Source organism: Callospermophilus lateralis, chromosome 4, assembly GCF_048772815.1.
Source record: "Callospermophilus lateralis isolate mCalLat2 chromosome 4, mCalLat2.hap1, whole genome shotgun sequence".
Taxonomy (NCBI): domain Eukaryota; kingdom Metazoa; phylum Chordata; class Mammalia; order Rodentia; family Sciuridae; genus Callospermophilus; species Callospermophilus lateralis.
In genome coordinates, this window is record NC_135308.1 from 79197100 (window position 1) to 79223697 (window position 26598).

General features: G+C 36.2%; 1 pseudogene; it reads left to right on the forward strand.

Moving 5' to 3' along the window:
- Positions 1–29: 29 nt before the first annotated feature.
- Positions 30–12174, forward strand: LOC143398374 (small ribosomal subunit protein uS5 pseudogene; annotated as a pseudogene).
- Positions 12175–26598: the final 14424 nt, after the last annotated feature.

Sequence of the window (26598 nt, forward strand, 5' to 3'; positions counted from 1 at the left end):
TTAAATAAAGACTTTAAAGTGCCTCGGGAATGACTGGTGATCCTATCAGAAACGTCTTCACAGAAATTGATCCAGTTATTTCTATATAACTTAGCTAGTCTATGGAACATGTATCTAGACAGATGCCTACTTATAATTTGTTAATATGCAAATGAATGTTTCCATTTTATAGATTTTCCTTGTCCTTCTAAAACTCTTTTGCATTTAATAAACTGAATTATTGAGTAGAAGTGCCAAACTAGACCTACAGGATAAAAAACATATGAGAAACAAGCATTGGACTTCATCTTTTTCAATATTAAATCACCATCATTTTTATTGTCTATGATCACAGTTTAAATATATATAAAGGAAAAACTAGCATATAGAAGTAACAAATTAATGTAGTCATTGTAGATGCTTATCCTAAAAAATTAATTAAACTTTTAATTAAAATGTAAGTTCTAGCTAGGTATGGTGGTATATGCCTGTAATCCCAGCAGCTCAGGAGGCTGAGGCAGGAGGATCAAGTTCAAAGCCAGCCTCAGCAACTTAGTGAGGCCCTAAAAACTTAGTGAGACCCTGTCTCTAAATAAAACATAAAGAAAGAGCTGGAGATGTGGCTTAGTGGTTGAGCACCCCTGGGTTCAATTCCTGTTACAAAAAAAACGTTGTTTTGTTGGCATAGTAAGTTTCACAAATATTATCTCATAGAGTTGTTGCAATGATTTTTATGCAATACTCTTAGTTGTTGCATCCAGGAATTCAGAAGATAATGCTCACCACTTTTAACATGAAAGCATAGTTTCATTTGCTCACATCCATCCATCATTTATTCAATGTATATTTCCTGAGTGTCAAAGTATACTATGCTTGCTTCTGGTCACTGAGGGCAGATGGACTTTCAAAGGTTTTTTAACTCACGGATTTTGTGTTCTAATGTAAAAATCAGGAAACACTCAAGGAAACCATTATATTGATTTAAATGTTAAAAGTAAAATCTAATATTTAGCCCATATTATGTTCTTAGCGCTGTTAAATACTTCATTATTATTTTTTCATTTCAACTTCACAATAAGGCTTCAAGTCTTTAAGACAGGGACTATCTTTACCTTTGTCTTAAAAATGAATAAATGCAGCTTTAGTGAAGAGAAGAGCTTGTTGCCGTTAATACTGGCATGACTCCCAAGAGCGTAATCACAGAATGAGCTCACGATGAGGCTTGGGAATGTCCAGGAATGACATGTAGAAAAGAAAAAAGAAACAGACAAGCTTAATCTTCATATGGAGTACCCATATTAGAATTAACAAGAATTTGTGTGCTATATCAGCTATGAATGAAGTGTGTACAAATACAAGAGATGCAATTTCAGAAAGAAGCAGCAACAAGAGATACAGCAAAAGGTGCCATCTGGGAAGCGGATAATAGCCCTCACAACAACTCAGATTTGCTGATGCCTTGATTTTGGATTTCCCAGACTCTAGAACTATGAGGAAATAAATTTCTATTGTTTATTAATCACCCAATTTAAGGTGTTTTTTTATAGCACAAACAGACTAAGACACCCACTCATACTAATAGACGAAACAAATAGATAAAACACCAGTAAAGTTATAGAGAATTCCAAGAACGCTGTCAAGTAATTTTATTAAATCAACACTTACAGAGGATTACTTATAACTCCAGAATATACATTCTTTTCATACGCACATAGGATTCACCAAGATTAATTATACTTTGATTCATTTTTTTTTAATATTTATTTTTTAGTTTTCGGCAGATACAACATCTTTGTTTTTGTATGTGGTGCTGAGGATCGAACCCGGGCCGCACGCATGCCAGGCGAGTGTGCTACCGCTTGAGCCACATATCCAGCCCCTATACTTTGATTCATAAAACAATTTCCAATAAATGTCTAATGTTCAGAATGGATGTGGTGGTATTTTGTGAATTTCCACATTCAACTAGAAATGTAGTGAATCCATAGAAATTCTGCATTCATAAATTAAAGTGCTTTTCATCTTGAAAGAGAAAGACTAGGGGTGAGGAGGGAAAGAGGGAAGAAAACCAAAACAAGTACTTTGCAATTATTTCATCTTTATATTTGTTGATGTGCTGCAATCTTTTTTTTTTTTTTTTTTTGTAAATTTCCTAACTAAATCTATTTTAAATGGCATTTCAATAAAATTATAATAAAGAAAGATTTGGTATTACCATATACTTAATCTTAAATTCCCAATAGTATACTTATATATTTACTTGGGTCTTCTTAGGTATAACTCATACAGTGTTTCAAAATTTAAAGAATACAGTCTTTATTTACTACTTAAAAGATTTTTCTTGGCTCTTTATGCTTTTGATCACTTTCAGAAATGGGGAAAGATGTTTTCTAATGCATTTATGTTGAAATCCAAGAAATCTCTGTTATTTGAATATTTATCTTGCATGAGTATCTTTGTTAAATCATTCAACTAATATGGATACTTTTTCTTATTTCATTCTGTTTTAATGGACCGTATACCTCCTGCAAATTGGTCTTCTTCTCTTTTAAGACTGATGGTAAAAGCAGGAAGACTGTAGGCATCTCCAATTCTGGAGGTAACTAAACACTGAGGATGAAGTCAAACAAGATGTTCTTGGTTTTGATTTATTCAGTACAGATTACTAATCCAATGAATCCATTTCCCCAAATCCTTATTATGGATTCTAAACTTTCAATTATTATTAAAAACTTTTTGAAGGCACTTGACATATCAGAAGTACATTCTCATTATTTCTGTCAAAACTGAAAGATTGTTTTCCAGATGACTTTCGGAAAATGATACAACAGTTGAAAATACTCTTCTTTGGGCTTTTATTTTGGAGTCTGTTTCAGACCAAAAAAAAAAAAAAAAAAAAAAAAAAAATCTAACCCTGATGTGAGCAAACACTACTGGAAGCTCCATAAAAGTCATTCCAAAAACAAAATCCTTCTAAACAGCAATCCTTGTATCAGATAGATTATCAAAAATATCTTTTTGCCATTGTCTCAGGCTGCATTTCTCAGATTAGCTGAAGGCTGAACTCACATTTGCTAAAATGCAAATGAGAAGATTCTATGACATCATTTTGTTCTTTCTTCTAACAGGATAGTTTAAATTTACTCATCTAAAACTTTAAAGTAACAAGTTAGAACTAAATTTTATGTTTCCTTATAAATTCTGATTCTTGAGATTAAATATAGCCAGAATCCCCTACTGGTTACAGCTTTAATTTTGGGATTCTTAAGGGTTAGAAGTCCTGTGTTCAGCATTTGTAAATCTCTCTTTACCACACTGGCTCAGGCCCTCTGGGCTTTTCCATCTGGAGAAAGGTCCAACTAGGTCTGCACCACACACCTCCTCACTCCTGAACCACAACATCCCATTTGACTGAGATCTCATTTCTAAAATATACCAGAGGGAAAACAGAAGGAAAGTATTTGTCTCTCCAGGGTCTCCTCCTTTATTCTTGTCCTGTCTGGTCTCATTTGCATATCAAACTGACAAATGTCTCAGGACCCACCTGATTATAGTACCTGAGAAGAAAATAAATTTTAAGGAGGGATATTCTCCCTCCACTTACTCCCTCCATGCAGAGCTCCAGCTCTTATTAGGATAGAGTAGTTGGTGGAAGTATCTTTTCTTAGGATAAAAGTACTGGAGCTAAAACCTGGTACCTCTGAAGGAGACCTTATTTGGAAAAGGGGGCTTTGCAGATGTAATCATCTCAGACTTAGGGTCCTAAGTCCAAACTGACTACTGTTCTTTTTTTCTTTGGTTACCTAGATTTCCCCAGGGTCATTCCCTTCTTTTGTCTCCCTTTCATCCTCCAAAAGCAATTTTTATGAAACTGCACACTTTAAATTCCCTTTCGTGTGGTCCTTGTTATCATCTGCCAGGATTATTTTTTTTCAGAATTTTTGCATTTAAGATGGATGTTTTTCTTCTCAGGGAGAGATTAGTCAATTCTTAGATCCTCACTCCACTTTCGTGTCTTTCACAAATTTTCCAGGGACCTTCCATGCCATGACCATCACCACCAAACTCCACGGGGCTTACAACAGGGGGATAGAGAGATTTTGTGGGAATTTGGTGTGCAATTTTCTATTTAGAAATCACCCCAACATTTTATTACTTTCTATCTTCTATTTAAGCTGAGGGTGTGGAATTTTTGTGGCTTTAGTTTATCTAGTTAGCCTATGTAGTTTTTGGAGAATGTTTGATGAGTTTCCAACCTAAGTGGAAATTCCTCAGAATGAGTTTATTCTTATGCTAAGATTCAGTAATGTAAATCTGAGGAAGAACAATGGTTGGATAAGAAAAAGTTCCCTATGGCTGAAATCACAGGATAAAATAGACACAAGTTAATAGTGGTTTTTTCGTCCTCATTCTGTACTAAGAACAAGCAAGATAAAACTACATTTATGAGTCTTAGGGGAATATTTACTAACCACACAATGAATGCAAGTGGTTCAAAAACACAGTATATATCAAGCAGCATGATCCTCTTCCCTCTGAACCAGCAGAGCTATGAGTGAAAATGTAAAAAGTTTTTGTACAAGCCAGATATGGTGGTACCTATCTGTAATTCCAGCAACTTGGGAAGCTGAGGCAGGAAAATCAAAATTGAGATCAGGCTGGGCAACTTAGCAAGACCCTGTTTCAAAATAAAAATAAAAAGGGCCAGGGATGTAGCTAAGAGGCAGAGAACTCCTGGGTTCAATTCCCAGTAATGTTCAATCCCCAGTAATGCAAAAAAAAAAAAAAATATATATATATATATATATATATATATATATATATATATATATATATATATATTTTTTTTTTTTTTTTAATACAAGGACTGCCCCCTCCACACACATATTTTTTCCCCCATGGTTCCTGGTTTATAACTTTCTAAGACAGGTTATAGAAAAATCGAATCTTTCCTGGCTATAAAGAAATTCCCTGATCTACTTTTGTCTGATAATAGGTCCTCCCCATTCCAGTGTGGTCCTGCTTCATACCCTGGAGGAAAACATGCTGTTTGGGGAGCAAAAGAAGAATCTCAGCAGGCAGGCCTTGCTAGTTTTCTGTGCATAATCTGCTAGCAATCATACCTAAGTCATGGCATTTCCATTAAAAACCCAAAGGGACAAAGTTCAGAGTGCTTCAGGAAGCAGAAGATGTGGTGGAGGTTCTGCAGGGTGGTGCACCCAGAGACTGCACAACAATTTTGCACCTTTCCCATTCCTCACTATATGCATCTCTTTGTCTGTGTCCACTGTAATATCCTTTAAAGCTGACACACATACGGAAATATTTTCCGAGTTTTGTGGGCCACTCAAGCAAATTAATGGACCCTAAAGAGAGGATTGTGGGAACCTACATTGAGAGCTGGTGGGTTAGATAAAACTAACCTGGGGTTTGCAACTTGTATCTGAAGTGGGGAGCAATCTTTGGACTGAGCACTCACTGTGAGGGATGCAACTTGATCTCCAGTTAGACAGTGTTAGAGAGTGTTGATAGTGACAGAAGTGTCTGTCATTGGGGAACTCATTGCTCACTGGTAGGGAAATATTCCCATAGCTTTTTATTTTATTCTATTTTATTTTGTTTATTAGAGCTTTATAGTTATACAGAGTAGTTGGATTCATCCTAACAAAATCATATGTGCATAGAATTTGATTTCATTTCACAATCTCCACTCTTTCCTCCCTCTTTTTGCCTCCTGTCCTTTCTCCCCTCCCATGTTATCTTTACTGTGTTAGACTTTTTTTTCTCATCTATTTATTTACATTTGGTTGGTTCTTTTACTTATACATAAAGGTGAAATTCCCTGTGGCCTATCTATATTTGCACATAACATGATTTTTAAAGAATTCATTCTGCATTTCCTTTCCTTTCCCATCCCTTCACACTGCCTCTTGATTTCCTTATTCTACATTACTGATCTTCTCTTTATCTTTATAATATCCGATCCTTTGCTCCCCCTTGCGTTTATTTTATTCTAGCTTCCATATATGAGGGAAAATATTTGACCTTTGTCCTCATAACTTTTGAGAGTGCAGAAATCTTCTGTTTATTGTGGTGTGAAAGTAGAGGAGAAATAGGCATTTTGTTTTTCCAATAACACAATGTGCATTCTATATACGATAATTCCTCATTGCTTAGATTTTACAATATGCTATTATAATCAAATTTCAGGAAGTAGTACGTAGGCTGTCATGACAGCTGTTTAACAGTTTCCACAAAATCTGGACTATCTAATTTCTTTGGTTAGTTACATCAGTGTCAAAAATATTCATGAATAAAAAGTTATTGTAGAAGGTTAGCAAAATATGAAATAAAGGTTAAATCCATATTATTAGAGAGACAAGGTTGTTTCCTAAAGGAAATAAATTGTTGGAGATAATGGCACATTTGGCATAAACTATGACTTTCTGAACAATAGTTTACTTTGCAGATCCATATTGACTTCATAATTCCACAAAACACTGACTGATTCCACCATCCTAACTTTTAAGCAACTCAGTATTAATAATCAGTGACTTTCAATGTTCTGTGAATATGTTTTCTATTTATCTTTTTCTTGGTTAAGTTTCACTATCTCTTACTCATTCTACTTTGATGAACTTTAATTTCTGACAACATCCATCTTCTGTAGATTGATGTGAGTAAATACTTTAAAAAATATAAAAGGGGCTGGGGTTGTGCCTCAGCGGTAGAGTGCTCACCTATCACATATGGGGCCCTGGGTTCAAACCTCAGCACCACATAAAAATAAATAAAAATAAAAGTATTGTGTCCAACTACAATTAAAAAATAAAAATATTAAAAAAAATTTTTAAAAATAATATAAAAGTTCTAACTAAGCTCAAAGTCCTCTGATGTATTTCCTCTTTGCTTCTTTAGTTTGTTTGTTTTTATTAGATTAGAGTTTATCCAAGTCTAGGAATAACTTATATGATCCTCAGTGTCACAGTGCACATACAAAAGGAAGAATCCAATGAAGCCAGGTAGATTCTAAAAATTCTCTTGCAGGCCTATCTGTGTAGCTTAGAGTACCTGTCTTTTTAGGATAAGCTTCAGGCTTTTCTCATTTGGACATTTACAAAAATCACAACACACAAGTGAACTGAAAGATATCGAATTCCCATCAGAAAACCAAATATCACAACCAGTTTGTTCTGTAGCAAACAAAACAAAAATCCCCAAACTCTCAAATGTCATAAAAAGGATAAATTGATAACAGAGGAAAGGACAAAAGACACAGTAAGAAAAAAAGAGTAACTGCTTTGATGTGTGCCTCTATCGTGGGATCTCTGAAATGCCCGACCTTAAACTTAATATGCTTCATGCATTTCCACAAAAAAGGGAACAACATGCATTTCCATAAAAAAGGGAACAACAAAAAAGAGGAAATACAGGAGAGAGGGACAAAAAAAAAATAAAGATGATCATAGTCTAATTAAGTCTTAATATTTTGTTTCATATGGAAAAACCTGGCCTTATTTCTTTTATGTTTTTGGAAATGATACCAGAAGACATCAAAACTATGTGGCAAAGCAAAGCTCATGAACAGGAAAGGCACAGAAACCAGTAAACTCTGAAACCCACCTTGTTAATCCTCCATTTTAGCTAATGGAAAAAAAGAGAAATTGGCAATCTTCAGGAAATAAAATGCAGCAAGATAAGTAGCAAAGCAAGTGCTCAAGAGGTTGGCCAATATGCAGGTCCCAGTTAGCATGTATCAGGGATCCTGGGACAGAACTGAAAACACATTTACAATTGGTAGCAACAAATCAACAGATTCTGTTAAAGGCTAGACTAGTAAGAAAGAAGTCATCCAAAGAACTTCTGATTCTAATCCAGGCAATACAACTTATGAGTCCAGTGAGTTCATTCCCTAAAATTCCTGTCATAAATTTCCCATGTGTTGCAATCATGAAATTTTTCTCTAACATATTCAACATGGCTGTCAACAGAAAACTCACTCTAGTTTGTTGGTTGAGGAATTGTCAGATGACTTAGATCTTAAGGTTGATATAGATCTTAAGGTTGATTATGCAATTAGTATTCTTCTCCTTGTTTTTTTGTGTGGCTTCTGTCTTTAACTTTGAAGCCCACCGATTTGCAGTAGGACTGTGGAATTACTCTTCATTAAGTCATCAAACAGTTTCCAACCACTTTTGCTAAAAATTTCCAGTCTTGGTCCAGATGTCAATTACAAACTGTTTTTTCCTACATATAGATATGATAAAAGATCCAAACACTCATTTGCTAACACGCAAATAAAGACAGATTAATTTTCATTCCTTTGGATGAAAATCTTTTTTGCTCTCCCAAAGAACTACATCATTTGATTTACAAATCTGAAGTGTGAAATAGAAACCTTGAACACCTATTTTTACCATAATAAAGTTCTTCAACAAGTTAAAACCAGCAACACTCCCATTAGTGACTAGTTATAGAGCATTCACAGTGTAGGTTGCTGAGTTACAAAGTAAGATACAGAGCTTGAAATTTTCAGGAAACTTGGTAGGCAATATATGACTTAAACCTGAGGACTGTAATTCCCAAGGAAACGTTTTTTCTTCCTGCCATAAAGAAGCAGGCTTTTCAGGTCATATCAATATCATTTTAAATACTGTTTTAAAAATGATAAATCTTGGATGAAATATAAGCATGCAATATTTTAGTATTTATCTGTTTATTATTTTTTCTTTTTATTATGCATAGAAAGAATTACAGTTTTTATAATGCTGAGGTCTAGCTTTTAAATCAGCTTTAGAATTTAGGGACTTTTTTAAGTTTGTAAACTCTCAACAACAATAATATTAATAACTTTATAATGGTATATCAAGGACATATTTTACTCCTCAGGAGTTCTTCTTTTGGGGTATTATCTCTGTCTTCCTCTCTCCTTCTACTTCATTTTTCTATTAAACAAAATTATGTAATCAGTATTATAGTATGTAGAAATAATTCTCTATTTACTTAGATAAAACATCAATAAGTTGAATAATGAGTTTAAGTATACCAGTATTTTAAAGTTTTTTGATTGTCAATTCAAATTGCTATTGTAGATAATTTTTGTAAAGTAGTACTATTAATTAATTAAAATGTTAATATGAAAATTGGAACAGTATTTTTCATTATTCATCTTAAATTGTATATTTACAACCATAACTATTTATCTGAGGAAGTTTGGTGGTTTTCTGACAGATTTCCACCAATTCTTTTCATGTTGGAGTTATAACATATTACCTGTTTTTTTTTTTTTTTTTTTTTGCAGGAGAAAAGTTGTTAGTTGGCTTTCTACTTTTTACATATAGAAGTTGTTCATTTGTATTTTAAGAATGTATAAAACCAGATTATTAATCAGCATCTATACTCTTCTTCTTCCAAACAAAAAGTTTGTAGTGTCCTTTTCATATAAAATTTCAACCCCACAATTTCCATTGCTGCAGTAAATTAAAGTCTAGTTCCAGGTTATTGCTATTGTTCAAAAACCTTTCTTTACAACATCATCAGACTTCACAGGTATATTATCAAGTCTTCAAATCAAGTTTTCTTATTCCTTATCTCATATATAATAAAAAAATTAATTCAAAATTTGTCATGAAACTAAAATGGATTTAAGGATAGAATCCATAGAAAAAAATGAAAAATAGAGGAAAAAAAAGAAAACACTGAAACTTTTTTTTTTTTTTTTAATCTAGGAGAAGGCTTAAAATAATGAAGCTGGATAAAAATATACTACATACTCTGGAGAAAATATGCTATGTTTTAGAGAAATCTATAGCTTTACCACAATTCCAGTCAAAATCCCAATAATATATTTGATGAGATTTGAGAAATTGATTCCAAAAATCTGCTAGAGGAGTAAATGTTGCAGAATAGCTCAGAAAGAGAAAAGAAAAAATAAGTCCACACTGGCAGACTATGAGCAAAAGTTGACTAAAAAATAAATTTGAACACATTTTAAGGAACATGTACACAAATTTACGTCAATGAACTCTACTACAATGTCTTTACACATTTACATGCTTTCTTTGCACCTGCAGGCACTTAAGTTTGCAGACCTCCTTAAAGCTATATTAGTGTATTGGTGATTTATTTAAACTAATCAGGTTCCCCTCCTCACAAAATATACAAATTATGAATTTGATTACAGATCTACTTGTAAAACACAGAGATTGTAACAAAAACAAAATATAAAAATATTTAAATAATTTAATATGAAAGTCCTCCTAAGAATATAATTCAAAATCTTAGAACTATAAAAGAAATGTGACAGTTTAAGCTCACATAGTTATAAAACAGTTCTATGGGGAATAATATCACATAAACAAATAATAAATAATTTATTGAAAGATACTTGTAATATTTTTAATACTCATACTTCATAACAGGATCTGATGAATTCGTAAAAAAATGTTTGCATAGTTCTGTAGAAAAATGGACAAAGTTTATGACCAGACAAATAACCAGATTAAGAAAATATAGTGCAATAGCTCAGATTCTTCTGATATAACAAAGATGTCATGCTTCCAAAAAAAAAGCAGTTCATTCACCCTTGAGGAAATCTCTCAAGGTCCTTCTTTACACCCTGCACAGCACAATCACCAGAACTAGCACTCTCCCATCAGAAAGCTCCAGCTTTCAGACAACAGGAGATTTGATATGGTTCAAAGTGATGGCTTTTAGACACCCAATCTAACCAAGGCATACCCATAATTTAAAGTCATAAAAGTCAATATCTAAAAGGGTGGATTGGAACATGTGTCTGTATTATTTCTGCTGAATGACCGACCACTGGAAGTTGTAGAGATATGAAAATTAGAACATGGCCTATCTGAAGGCATTCGTAGTTGAAATTATAAAATACTATTTTAATCAAAACAATAACAACAGAAAACAAGAAAAACAGTAAAAACAGCATATTTAGTCTAAATCCTGTCCAATGATTACACTTGCATATATACATACTATAAAAAAAATTAAGGAAAATCATAACAGTAAAGGAAAATCTTAGCTGGAACTAACGAAAGAAGTAATCTTTAAGAAAGTTCAGTTAATGAAGGAGACATGAGAGAATATTAAAGAAATCAATATTCATTTAATTACTAAATTAATAGAATATTAAATAAATTATTAAGGCACAATTAATAATTTACAGGAACTTGGAAGTCTTCCTTAAATAAAAAGCTATTATATTTTTCAAAAAAAGGTAAACAGAATATTTGGGAATCTTAATCATGTCTGTAATTTTTTTTTTTTTTTTTTTGATGTGATAGTTAATGCTGGACTGGAGACCAGACTTCTAAATAGTGAATAGCGAATTGGAATTCCTAGCCCAACAACTTGCGCATTTCAGAAGCATTAAGAAGTGAAAATTCTGGCTTCTTTGGGAAAATAACAAATGGTGTAGTGGGAGGGTCCAGAGGCCCTGGGGGCCTGGAAATGGGAGGCTGCAGTCCAGGAAGGATTCTGCAGTGGCCTCTGAGATAAGGCTTAAGACATGGAGGGGATCCTGGTCACTAAGGTGGGCCACCTGGTCAAGAACATGAAGATCAAGTCCCTGGAGGAGACCTAGCTCTTTTCTCTGGCTATCAAGGAATCTGAGATCATTGATTTTTTTTCCTGGGGGCATCACTCAAGGAAGAGGCTTTGAAGATCATGTTTGTACAGAAGCTGACTCATGCTGACCAGCAGATGAGGTTCAAGGCATTTGTTACTATCGGGGAGGTAGCCACTGCTATGGAGGGGACATCATCCTGGCCAAGCTCTCTATTGTTTCTGTGTGGAGAAGCTACTGAGGGAACAAGATTGGCAAGCTCCACACTGTCCCTTGCAAGGTGACAAGATGCTATGATTCTGTGCTGTTGTGTCTCATTCCTGCCCTCAGAGGTACTGACATCGTCTCAGCCCCTGTGCCCAAGAAGCTGCCCCTGATGGCTGGTACTGATGACTGCTACACCTCTGCCAGGGGTTGTATTGCCACTTTGGGTAATTTTGCCAAAGCCACCTTTGATGCCATCTCCAAGACATACAGCTACCTGACCCTGATCTCTGGAAAGAGACTGTGTTCACCAAGTCTCTCTGTCAGAAATTCACCCACCATCTTGTGTGAAAACTCACACCAGAGTCTTTGTGCAAAGGATCCAGGCTGCAGCTGCAACATAGGGTTTTTATATAAGAAAAATAAAGTGAATGAAACCTCTTAAAAGAAATAAAAATTCTGATAGAATAAGAGACCTGAATAATAAGAATATCATGCAAATGTTTATCTATTGTTAATTTAAAACTAAATTGAAAGAAATAATCAAATAAATAAATAAATAAATAAAGTCTGAGCCGAATAACATTCTGGAATTGAAGGCTATTCTAAAGGCGGAACTGAGGACATGTTTGAGGTTTCAAGAGAAAAAGCACATTCACTTCTTATGGTAGTAAGTAATAAAAGTGATAAAACAAGTAAATAAACTGTACACATAGATACATAGAGAGATTTATACATTGGAGAAATTTATACATTGCAAAAATAAAGATAAATGCTTCAACATTTCAGAGATGGTCATACCCACAAAACACTGCTTGATTCATACAGCAGGAGAAACTTCAATTTTAATGAGCCAATTCTAAATTAAATTCTACAATGGAGAATCACGGTCTCCCACTCTGTTTGAAAACCTCAGCCAATTTACAGATGCCAGCAGATTTTTCTAAGTAAAGCCCTTGCTGCTCTCCTACAAGTCTATACAATATATCTTCCCACAGTATTCTCCAAAGAGAACTGTGCCTATATAATAGAATGTGCACTGCACAAAGGGGAATATCCAGGTTACTCTGAGAGATTGCAAGATACTGCCCTTGAATTTACACTAATTTCTGAGGATCCAAAGTAACCACCGTAGTCTACCAATTATAATAAGAGCTTATTTTGGTCACATAACGCGTGGAGTCTTGGCAAATATTCGAATGAATATTGGCCCATAGATCATTGACTCAACCCTAAATTATGTCCCTGAAAATACAACTGGAATAAACATATTTAGTAACTGGAAGAAGACTGACATCTAATATTTTGCCCTTAAAGAGAAATATCCAAGTAGCAGACTCTCCCCACCAAATTAAACCAGGAGTAATACTGCCTCCCTGTACGTTTCAGGGATCACTGACTGACCCTAAGTCTCCATATCCATGAGAATGGTGGTACCTGTCACATCCCCACTCAACCCAGCATGCTATCCTGATGGATTTTAGATAGGTGGATTTTGGAGAATGTCTTCAGTTACAGATGTTATTTCAGAAGTAGCATCTGTAGTAGAGCAAATTAACAATTTCTGGCATCTGAAATGCTGTTGTTGATCTTTTGGTGCTTTTTCTGCCATAGCAATTCATAAGAACCATTGGAAGCAATTTGCCTTTACTCTAGTGGTACAAATGGTACATGGTCACAGCTTTGTCTGAGGCTTTGTCAGCCTTCCTACTCCTCATCATAAGCATCACCTGGTCCATTGCATTGTTATCAGTTTGTGGATTCTGACAATCAAGAAGTAGCAAGTACTTCAAATGCCATAGTAAAATATATATTAATCAAAGCATGAGAGATAAGCTTCCCCCCTAAATTTAGGAGATTGCTACCTGAATGAGGTTTCTGATAATACAGGGATTTGAAGCATGTTGAGATGTCTCCTCCAGTATGAAAGACAATTTGCTGAATCCTATACCACCCATCACTAAAAATGGTATGGCATTTTAAAAAAATTATTTGTTCTTTTTAGTTATACAAGCCAATAGAATATATTTTGACATATTATACATATATGGAAGATTACTTTTCATTTTTTATTAGTTAATATATTAATTTTAAAAATTAATTTATTTATACCTCCCATTCTTGTGATTGTACCTGATGTAGTTACAGTGGTCGAAGGACACAGCATTTTATAGGCCTCTTGATTTCAGATTCAATAAAAATCTGACTGGGCTACTTTGTTCTCAAATTCTAGTCTGCTAGTTGAGTTCCTTTATTTAATCTTGAAAAACTTTGTTACTTGATGCTTTTTGTTGCAGGTACAAAAACAAGTCATGAATTGTATTAGGAAATAGCCACTGAGGACATAGATTTTTTTAACAACTCGAATTTGGGTTCACATTTTTAAAGAAATGTTTTATTAACTTCTCAATGTTACTTTGCATATTAATTCTTCTCATTTTGATGATCTTTACTAGATTTAATTGAAAACTTAAACTATTCTTTAGGAATTAAATCTATATGTATTTGTATGTATATGAATGTCTCTGTATTTTTAAAAATCCATGGCTATTCTAAATATGTTTGTATATATAAATATAAACACACATATATGCTTTATCATATTGATTTAATGAAAATTAAATTAGTTAAAATTAAAATGTCAATTATATTGCCTAACAAAAATGTGTTAACCATCTGATTTGACTATTAATATTATATGTTGCTACTTTAATTTTACTATTAAGTATTAATATTCTGATGGAAAGAGCAAAATTCTTTTAACTGATTTCAGGTAGATATTTTCTTCTTCCTTCCTTCCTTTTCTAAAACTTTCTTTCTTGGTACTGGGAATTGAAACCAGAAGCGCTTAATCACTGAGTCACATCCCTACTCCTTTTTAAAAATTTTTTGAGACAGTCTCACTAAATTTTTCAGGGCCTAAGTTCCTCAGGCTGGCCTTGAACATATGATTTCCTGCTGCAGTCTCCTGAGTTGCTGAGATTGCATGTACCCAGCTCATGCAGATATTTTCAAGGAGTTCAGTGACCTATCACAGAACATGATAAAAGATGTTGGGTTAAATGAAAGAGATGTTCATGAAGTCCTATTTGTCATCTTTATTCTTGAGAAACTCATGGATCACTTCAGGCATTTTTAGAAATACAGATTTCCTTACATTCAGGAAACCCTCTAGCTTCTTCAGGATGCAAAGAGAAGCCTATTTTAGTTTGCTGTTGAATAAGATCAGAATAAATGGATGGCTGGATAGATAAGAAAATATCAGTATATGAGCAGAAGTCCTTGCCATGTCCCTGTGTGGAATAGGATTGGTCCACTTTATCACAATATTGCTTCAAAAGTACATGATGAAGAGGTGTAGGAATAAAATCATTGATTTCAGATTTCCTGTGACCTCTGTGTTTAGGATCCCCAGAACCTGTGCCCTTCCTCTTCCTGGTGTGGTATCCTGAGGAGAGGATTAAAAGGAGAAAGGTTTTTGGTGACATTACAAAGGGGATGATGAAGATCATGTTGAGAAGCATGTGGGAAGTTAAGCTACATTTTCTCACTAAGATGTCCCATATTAAATTTTTGTCAATGTTTACATGCTTTTTGATCCAGCACTTAGTTGTAGTCTCTAAAAGAAAGAACAAGCAGAAAGAGAGGTTTTTCCTGGTACAATTTGAGAAACATCTTGGAAGTTTTCCATTCCATTGAATCCACTGGAAAATGAAACTGGGAAAGTTAGCTACAGTTACTTTTTTTTTTTTTTTTTTTGACTGAGGTGGATAGTACAGGCCATACAGAAATAATTGGATCCTGTCCTGAGGATGTCACAATTTATCATTGAATTATTTATATAAAATTTTCTCACAGTTTACATTGTAGTTCATGTATTCTGGAAATTGCTAAATAATTGAGAATGAAATAAATCACAAGGAACTTCCAGCTCCTGATCTAATCAATGCAGTTAACTAATACAATGAACCTGTCTCCCCAATGCCCATTATTTTAGTTAGCTTTTTCACTGTTGTGACCAAGAACAATTAGAGGTGGAGAAGTTTGTTTGGAGCTTACAGTTTCAGAGGTCTCAGTCCATAAATAGCTGGCTCTATTCCTCTGGGTTCAAGTTGAGTCAGAACATCATGACAGAGGAAAAGCACGTCAGGATATGGCCACCAAGAAGTAGAGAGAGAGACTCCCCTTACCACAGACAAAATATACACCCCCAAAGGCACTCCCCCCAATGACCCACCTCCTTCCAGTCGCACCTTACTGGCCTACAGTTGCCACTCAGTTAATCCGTATCAGTGGTTTAACTCACTGATTAGGTTAAGTCTCTCACAGCCCAAACCTTTCACCTTTAAACCTTGCATTGTCTCACACATAAACTTTTGGGAGACACCTAATATCTAAACCATAACACCCATCATGAAATCTATAACAGAAATGACTGCAGATACATTCTTCAATATGCTTGCCATGTGTGATGATCAGGAATCTGTCTTCAGCATAACACTGACTTGTAAATGAGGTATTATAGATTTGTGTATACAAAGTTTTACTATTCAATGTTTCTTTTTGCTATACAATTGGTGGCCATGGACAAAGAATGTAAGGCTTCCAGGGTTCTGCAAAAAGTCTTAGTTATCTTTTGGAAAATGATCATTTCTCTCTAAATCTCAATTTGTGATTTTCAAGACAGATACAATGTTACCTGCTGCTGTGACACTGCTTATAATTTCCCTGTGAAGCTATGCATTGGAATTTGAATTGTGGTTTATTAAAATGCAAAAGAGAATTAGATTTTTAAATATTTTTGTCTTCTTTTCCTTAAGATTTAAACATTATTGATTCATTCTTCTTAGTTAGAAGCTGCAAGTATTAAACCTGCCTATAAAAGGTAGTGTCTTAATGGATTTGCTGAGGAGGAAGCCATGTCTGAGTGAGAAAGGAAGCAGAAAAGAAAAAGATAATATTTACCTTATCACTTATTAATGTATTTAATTTCTCTTAACAATGTATTGCACACATTTTCAGGGCACAGATTTCAAACATCTGTTATTAATATTTTTGCCTAAATATTTGTATGCTACTGTAAATGGTATTTTCTTTAAATTTTATTTTCTGATTGTTCGTTTCCAGTATCTAGAACTATAGTTATTTTTATATATTGATTTATATACCACCACCTTGCCAAAAACTCATTAGTTTCAACAGGTTTTGCTTTAATATTTTTTTTCTTTTGAAGATTTCATGGAATTTTCTACCTATTCAAGATATCATCTGGGAATAAAAACAGTTTCATTTCTTCATGTTAAAAATAAATGCCTTTTTCTTGCCTAGTTTTACTGGCTACAACCTTTTTCATATTAATGGATTTTTTTTTGTTATGTAGTATACATATATATTCCACATGTATTTATTATGCTCTCTCACTGATAGAGACATTAAAAAAACATGCCCACCAGCCCATTAGAGTACTTATCAATATTAAATGGAAATTTTGATAGGAAACTTTCTTGCCTTGTTTCTGACAGTATTTACTATTTTTTCTAAATGTAATGTTACCACTGGCCTTTCCTAGGTGCCCTGCCTCAGAAGAATTTCTCTTTTAATCCTACTTTCTTGATAGTTTTATAATGAACAGATGATGAATTTTGTAAAATTTTTTTCCCAAATTCATTAAAATGATTGTGATTTTTATTCTTTAGTCCATAAATATAAAAAACATCAATTTTAAATATTAAATTAGCCTTACTTTTTTGACAAATCCTACTTGATACATTATATGTATATATTATACATATATATATATTTAAATATATATTTAAATATATATATGTACATCATGGTTTCCTATGGCAATGAAGACAAGAAGTTTACAACAACCCCCAAAGGCCAGTGCCAAATGGCTTGAATAAAAGTGGAGGAAAACATCACCCAGCTTCTCCTCATCAATCTGAGCTAAAGCCAAATCTGAACCCCACCCAGCCCTGCTCTTCTGATGAAATTTCAAATTCTGACCATGGGATTTCAAATGCAGAAGGAGGCAGAGGCACGGAGGTGGTGGAAGCCACCAGGATGAGGAGGAGGAGGCAATGCCTTGGGTGTTGGGATGGGGTCGGGTGTACCATTGTGCTTCCCGATAGCTATGGCCAAAGCCTATTCTTTATTGATTGGGAAAAAAAAAAGTTGAGTTCAAAGAAAACTCAGAACAAGTAAAATTGACATAAAATGTTATCATGACTCATAACAATGGGCCACATTCAGGACACTCGTAAAGAGAAATAGAAGACACTAGAAGATTATCTGGAATGCCATACAAGATATTTGTACAAGGATAACAACTTCCTGAGGCTCCTTTGAAGAATACCTGCAAGAGGGCAGCGATAGTGTTACAGGGATCAGGCCCTATCGTGTCCCCGTTGAACTCTCTGTTCCAGTCATGAGGTGTGCATTATCTATTGCACCTAGGCACATGATATTTACCAACCATGGATTTGACATCTAGGTGAGGACTTGGATTCACATTCTTCAAGGTCCTGGATGGTTTCCTGTGATATTCAGGGTTAATCATTATCAGATCTCTATAATTAGAACATCAGCTCCACCAAAGTACCCCAACAGGGAACTTCGGGCTGATCACAAATTGCATGTATGTTGAACAGGACAGAACAGCACTGATCTTTTTATAAAGTGAGGTAAGTCTTCAGTGTCTTGAATATTTTGCTCATGTTTTGGGATATCATTTTCATTTCAGACTAATAAAAAAAATTAGAAACCAAACCAAACCAAATAAAAACTTAGCTTTTATTTTTATTTTTTTTCTGAATGTTTATCTGTTTTATTTATTCCAATATTTATTTTCTTCCACATTTTTTATTGGTGTATTACAGTTGTTCATAATGATGGGATTTGTTGTTACATATTCATACACACACATAATATAACAATAAAATTTGGCCAATATCACCCCCAGTACTCTCCTCCTTCCTACCCTCCTCCCATCCCCTGGTCCTTTTTTTCTGTTCTACTCTGTCTGTTCCATTTTCATGAGATCCCTGACCTCCCACTTTTCTTTTCCTTTCTCTTCTTTAGCTTCCACATGTGAGAAAAAAAATACAAACTTTGACCTTCTGAGTTTGACCTATTTCACTTAACATGATGGTTTCTAGCTACATCTGTTTCATTGCAAATGACATAATTGACCAGGACTGAATAAAATTCCATTGTGTGTATATGCACCACGTTTTCTTTATCCATTCATCCATTGATGGACACCTAGTTGGATAGTTTGGCTATTGTGAATTGTGCTGAAGCCACATCCCCAGTCCTTTTTATATTTTATTTTGAGACAGGGTCTTGCTAAGTTGCTTAGGGCCTAGTTGTTGAGGCTGGCTTTGAACTCATGATTCACTTGCCTCAGCCTCTTGAGCTGCTGGGACTATAGGCCTATGCCACTGTGCCCAGCTCACTTTCATACTTGAAGGACATTTTTGCTGGATGTATACTTCTGAGTTAACAATTCTTTATTTTTAGTACTTTAAAGATGCTGTGCTTTCTCTTAAGATTTCCATATTTTCTGATGAGAAATCTGTTGTTTGAATTTTGTCTCTATGCAATGTTTCATTTTTCCTCTGGCTCATTGATTTTTTTCCTTTAAAACTGGATTTTAGCAGCTTGACTGTGATTTGTCCAGCCATTGTATTCTTTGAGTTTATTGCTTTTGAAATGTACTGAATCTCTTGAATCTATAAATGTATGGCTTTTACCCAATTTTGGAGTTTTCTCTCAAACATCTTTCCTGCAGTTAAATTTTTCCCATTTCTCTGGGATTTCTCTGGTATCAGAGTTGAACATATCTAATCTATGAGGTCAGAGGCTCTTCCACTCTGAATTTTCAGTCCCTAAGGGGGAAAACTGAATCTCTGGAAACTGATCCCTAAAGGAGACATGACTGTTGGCTGTTGGAATAAAATCAGCACCTTGCCTGGGGTGAAATGCCTAGTCGATGCTTCCAGGTTCTTTCAGGCTTTGGTCTGTTGGGGACAAGAATCAGGAAGGAACACATCCCTCTGCAAGGCATTCCCAGCTCAATATACTTTCTAGAGGCATCTCACTCTGGAGGAAGTGAATGAAAAGTCTTCTGAGTGTATTTAGTCCTGTCAGGAAACTTTCTCCAGTTTCTGCCAGGCCCCAACTGTTAATGTGAACATCAATTAATGTGAACAACAATCAAATTAAAGCCTCAGATTTTCCAGAGAGAAGGATGACAGCACTTTCACCACTATACTCTAATCAGACTGAATAATTGATAATTTGTTTTTATTCTAGTGTTTTCCTCTTAAGAAGGCCTTAAGTAAATAAGTTCAGATACTAGTGACCAGGAATCATCTAGATATTTATTTATGAATTTATATTAATATATAATATATACATATGATAAATAATAGCGTATGATATGTGCAAAACTATGCTAGATATGGGGTAAATGTGAGCACAAGATAGGAACAAATTTGACCCTTAATTTTTTTTTTTACTTTTTTAAGATGATAAAGAAATCTGAAAGTAAAATGATAATCAGTGTCTTTGACACCTGAAGAGTGAAAATGGACTGTGTGTGTGTGTGTGTGTGTGTGTGTGTGTGTGTGTGAAATTACATATACATATTCAGCCAATTGTTCCCATTCTTCCCCAAGAATAGAACTGGAATTGGTGGGCTAAAGTTACATTCAGTCACTGGAGGGAACAATTGTTTAAAGACAAACTGTTCTCAAGGCACTGAGTCTCCCACTGCTGGGGATGACAGAGGGGTGGACATGTTACATGAGGAAAAATGCTCTTCTAGTTAATATAAGACCCAGGATATCTGACTGAGTTGGATGCTTTTGAAGAAAACTTCAGACCTTGAGATGACATGATTCTATAACATTTTGGAGCACATATTAGAAGCCAAGAAAGTGAAAGTATTATATGAATATAATAATGGAGCCATAATCCCTTCTAATAAAATCCCTACAGTTATAACTTTACAATTTCCTTGGCTGTCACCTGGCAGAGGCTTGGCTTCTCTCTGGGATCCTCAGTGTCAATTACCCACAGATGCTTAGGGGCAGGAAAGCAGCACATTTCTGTCCCCAGGACTGGAAAGCAACATGTGCCCCATTGCAATACAGTGGTCATCAAATGGACACTCTTGCCCATGGTAGTAGAACCTGAGGGAGAACATGGCGCCATGATCTGTGGAAGGATGTTATAAGCAGGCTTCTTGATTGTAGGCTGTTGGGAGCAAGAAAAAGCTGCTGGAGGGGGGAGGTCACTTTGCCCTTTGGTTCCTTTTTAACTAGCATATGTGAAAGTTGATTATTGCACATTTTAATGGCAGGAAATATTTTCACCTTAAACCCAGTGCAGGGAAGATGTCCCCTTTTTTCACTAGCCTGTGACTCATTGCCTCACTATCTCCTTTGAGTCCTATTGTTTACTGATTTATTTACCTGCAATTTCTTCACAGGTTTCTTGCTTCCCAAGCTCCTTACTATTTCCTTGGTGAGGCCTTCTCATTCAGTCTCCAGAAAAACAAAGTGTTCTCCAGAGTGTGAGTGTATCTTCTCTTCATTAGGATGAAGTCTCTTGTAATGCTCCTTTTCACAGGAGAAAAATAGCAAGCAGAAGATCAGAGAGATCAATATGTCTGGGAGGTGTGGAAGCAAGTAGTAGAATGGTTGAGAATATAGGCTCTAACTTCAGACACAGGTGTGTTTGCTTCCTGACTTTGTAACATTTATTGTATAAATAATAAATTAACTAAATTAACTAATCTCTTTTCCTAAATTAACTAACCTCTCTGGACCATGATTTGCTTATCTATAGAAGGAGGATAATGAGATCACTTGAGGGTTGTCATTAGGATAAAGTGATATATACCTATAGCATATAAATATTTCATCAATATTAGCTCTTATTTTTATAATTTTTGAGAAGATTCAATGATAACACCAGCCTTGAGGTTTCTGAGAATCATTGATTAGTTGTGAACTTCTAAGTAAAGAAAAGTGAAACCTAAAGACCTCAGTGGGACTCTGTGATGGGAATCTTACATATCAGTTGAAGAGCTTCTTTTCAGGTACAGGTGGCGACTTTTAATTGAGCAATGAGGCTCACATACATTTGCTGGTCCCTTACTCTTCTTATGCCTATTTTCCATTTCTTCCATGGGTTAAAGTCTGTGCTACAACCAAGGATAGCCCTCAGCTTAGTATTGACCCAAGAGGACTGACAAATTCACTATAAGGGGCCAAAAAGTACTTCATATTTATGACACTACTGCAGAGAGTTAATATATTTGGTGAATACCGTGTCCTTCAGTCTCTCAGCTTTAAGTATCTACACAGAAAAATGGGGATGATAATTTCTACTGTATAGGCTCATGTTGAGAATCAAATGAGATAGTATCTTCTCTGAAATCCTATTTTGGATATTGCTATTAGTCTAGTAGTAATAATTATCATTCACCATGCTTTTTCAGGACCCTGCCAGGATTAGGATATTGTTGGTAAATGTTTGACTCTAATAGTCAAAGTAGGCAGCCGACTCAAAGAGTCTTTTGTGAAAACCAAAGGCTTGGTTATCCTGAACTAAAACTTCTCGACTCATCTGGATACTTGCTCTGAAACCTGATTCCACATTCTCAGCGAAGCAGACTTTTGGGAGCAAAAGTAAAGCAGTGTGTGGCTCCAGCTTGGCTGACACACTTGCACCCATGGGCCTGGAGAAGAGTCACCTGGCATCTGGTGGAACAGGAATTTCTCCTCAAAGAAGCAGATAAATCACAGAAAAGGTAAGAGGGACAACACAATCTATTTCACAAAGACCTTATCAGTGATTTCTCCAAACATCCTCCTTGTTTCTCTCTCCTACTTCTTTTCCTGCCTTCCCTCAGGGGCATTCTCCCGACTGGGTGAGGGGTCCTCCACTCCAATCACCTGAGGAACGCCTCCAGTAGAGGCCAGGGGCAACGAGGTCTATAAAAGTCCAGCGCAACTGTCCTGAGCCACTTGCCTTCCTGTGCGCTCTTGGCCAGACTTCTGCCCTCCGCGTGATACCAGCGCCATGCTCCGCAAGGTCCTGATCCTCCCGGTTCTGTGCGCCCTGGCTGTGGCGTTCCCTACACTGCCTCCCGGTACGTGCCCTGTAAGAGGTCTTTGGGGGAACCCGGCCAAATTCACTGTGTGATGGGGGTGTGGGGGATAGAAATCCCCCAATGAAGTTGTAAAGTGGAATTGGGCAAAATGTACAGGGACTCGGTCTGAGGGTCTTAGGTGGGGATGGATGGGCGGCTGAGCTCTGGGCCCTGGTAGTTGAGTGACTAAGTAATGATTTAGGCTGTGAATTCCAATTGACCGCAGGAAGGTAATGAGGCTGAGCCAGGTGGGGTGAGGTGGGTGAACAGAGGTGCCGAGGTTTCCTGGGTGCCTTTCCCTGCTGGGTGTTAGACGTTATTCTAGTTAATTCAGGCTGAAAGTCCTGTGGCAGGAACCTCATTTCATAGTGGAGTACAATCAATTTTGGCAAGATTTAGCAGCCAGCTGGGTCACAGACAGTGGAAATCAGTGGGTCTGGAAAGGAACATGTGAAGCATGTTGAGGAAGGAAAGAAATGGGTGTCTTCCTAAGCAGAGAGAAAGGGAATCTCTCACCTCAAAACTTTCTTGTCCATTTCTTCCTGCTTTCAGGCCCATTTCTCAGGAAGAGAAGTGTGTGCTTATTTGCATTAAAATGGTCACTCCCCTGGCCCTCTTCCTCTCAGCTTCTTCTCTGGTGGCTCTGTTTCTGGGAGGCTGGGTTTGGTTCTTCCTGCATTTGGCTGAGGGGTAAAGCAAGGTGAGGACAGTGGAGAACTAGTGATTTGGGCCTCTTGGGCAGCTGCCCACACCTGCCACAGTGACTGCGCATCTGTCTCCACTGCAGCCTCAGGAGACCAGCTTGTTGCCCAAAAAACCTACTGGACTATGATGCTTATATGGTTAACAAGCCCCATTCAGGACACTGAGCCCTAGACATAGTTCATTAATTAAATGAAAACACATTAGGAGTTGCCTAGTTTAGAGGCCATAACACTCTTGCTTGTACTTAGCAATAGCTATTTTCCTTATTTCCTCTCAGGGTTTTTAAAATTAATTAATTATTTTTTTTAAGCTTTAAGGTCCTGGGAAGGAAGATAGAGGGGGAGTCTTCTGTGTCTGACCAGTGCATTCAGAGAACAGTATCTGGGGCAATGATCAGCTCCTGGGCAGCAGCTGGCTCAGGAACTTTTTACCCTTGGCAGGAGGGAGACTTATGTGAGACCACCAAGGCTTCAGTAGCCGCCTTACATTCTACACTTTCCCCAGAGGAAAGGTCTGGCCAGCAACAGGCAGGCATGGAGGTGGCAGAGACATTCTAACAGGAAGGCTCTTGAATTGCTGTTTTCTTTTTGGCTCCTCTAGAATCAACCACTGACCTACCGGAGTTAACCACTGATGGAGAGGTAGCCAAGGTCCAAGATTCAATTGCTGACCTAGACCAGACTACAGACCTAGAGTCAACCACAGACTCGTACCTGGATGTCACACAGACTTCAGGTGAGAGTCTTGCTTTAATGAGGACTCAGGTGTTTCTGGACCCCTATCTTCTGCATTCATGAGAATGCCTGTTTTTTTTTTTTTTTCCATGTACTGGATGACCACACCTGTCTTTCATTTGGTTTTCCCAGAATTCTACACTCACCCTGAAACAGCCACTGTCACTCCTGTGGAAGAAGCCAGTGAGGCCCCAGGTAAGGATTCCTGCCTCTCAACATGTGAAATTTCTCCCTGAATCCCTTTTCTTATTTGTATTTCATTGCATAGGAATGTCCTGTGGTAACTTATGTTTGAAGTACCTTTGCTGCTTTGATCTCTGAAGTAAATAAAATTTGGTCAAAAGTTCTTTGAAATGTGAGGAAAATGTAAGCGTTTTCTTACCAGAGTAGTTGGAATTTGTCAACTATCAACATGGCTCCAGCCCTGTTGTCTGCCTCCACCTCTGAAATCAGCCTCTGGCTACTCTAAAGAGGAGCAGCTCCTTGGTGTCTCCATGGGGTTGACAGATGTGGTGACAGGATATGGTTAATCATGACCGTTTCTTTTCCAGATGATTATGATGTATTTCTGTACGACATCTTTGCGAATGAAAATTTTTGTAAGTATAAATGTCATTTTAGACTGAACAAGAGAGAGGGGGATCTAAAGTCTTCATGATTTGAGCAGTGGTCCTTTCTGCCCACTCCTTCTCCCCATCCACCTTCTTTTTTCCCCCTATTTGCCACTTAGTGAAGGCATCAGAGGATTTCAGTGCTTTCTGCCCCCACAAATAAACCCCAATAGTTTTGAGGGATAGCTGAATTTTTGCTAGAAAAGAGCCTTAGACTTTACCTATGAAAGAAGATTTCTAAGTAATTTTGCTTTTATGTCTACAAATAATACCTAACATTTACTGAGATCTGTATTTTAACATTGTACTAAAGGCATTCAGGGATTACTGGTATTAGTTGGAGGAATCTAGAAACTGTGTTTTAATAGATGCTGAAGAGCCTGTTAAAGGGGATGGTTGCCTGGCTTTAAATTCTTGCTCTAACACTGTCTTTTTCCTAAAATGGACCTCATTTGTGCAATAAAACAATATCTCAGCATTGTACTCTAACTACCAGAACCATGGTGGTTAGTTAATAAGTTAACAATGTCCAACAGCCCTTCTTACCTGAAAACCCACAGACACCAGGAAAATTTTCCTGTTTTACTACAAGGCAAGGAGGAGTGTCATGCCTGAGGGCATCTGGTCAATTTTGCTAGTATACTGAATCCCACCTGTTTCAATACCTGCCTTTCAAGAGACGGTTTCTGACTATGGCAATTACTCACAAACTAAGAAGCTTCTGTTTTTAATAGAAGGAGAAATTTCCTTGCAGATTTTATTTTTAAGAACAAGAAATATTATTGGTTATTTCTATCAAATGTTAATTCTGTTTAATATGGAGCGCCCATGATTAGAAGAGCAGGAAAGGCCAAAGATTGTTGCTTCTTTTCTGATTTCTTGCTCTTTGAGGGATTATTTATTTTATTATTTTTTTAAATCTTGACAGTCTTTCCAGGAAAGACTGGAGAAGTGGGACTCTGGCACTCTGTCCTGTTTTATAAACTTCTCACCTAGGTGCCATATTCAGTTAGTCCTATGCCCGAGGTCACAGTGGCTAATAAGCAAATATGGGGCAGATCTTTTGAGAAGTAATTCTTTTGTTTCTCTTTGTCTCTCCTGAGACTTATTTTCTTTCTTTCTTTTTTTCTTTTTTTTGTTTAGAAAATGAAGCATATTCTCCATGAGCTGGAGCCATGAACACTTTCTAAGAAGATTCTCAGCGTTTGAAGAAGCTTACCACTATAGTACAGAATATTGCCCAATTGTAGAAAACTAAAGAAACAAGGGAAGTACCCAGTTGGAGGGAAATAGTTGAGGCAGTGAACTGAGGGCTAAAGGGAGTGAACTGTGTACAGATGGGAGGGAGGTATTTCTTGACTATGTCCCGTTTACGTGAGCTCAATAAATGTTTACTGGAATTGCATTTTGAGAGTGGCTTTATTTCAGGAGGGAGGAGATTGCTTAATTGTCTAGTGTTAATATCCAAGTTAATATCATTCCTTTCTGATACTTGATAAACAGGACCACAGAAAATTTGAATATATAAAGAAGTATAAAGAAAATACCACTCATCCTCTGTAGTCTATTTGTCCAGGGATAACCACTATTGGCATTTTGTTTTGTCCTCTC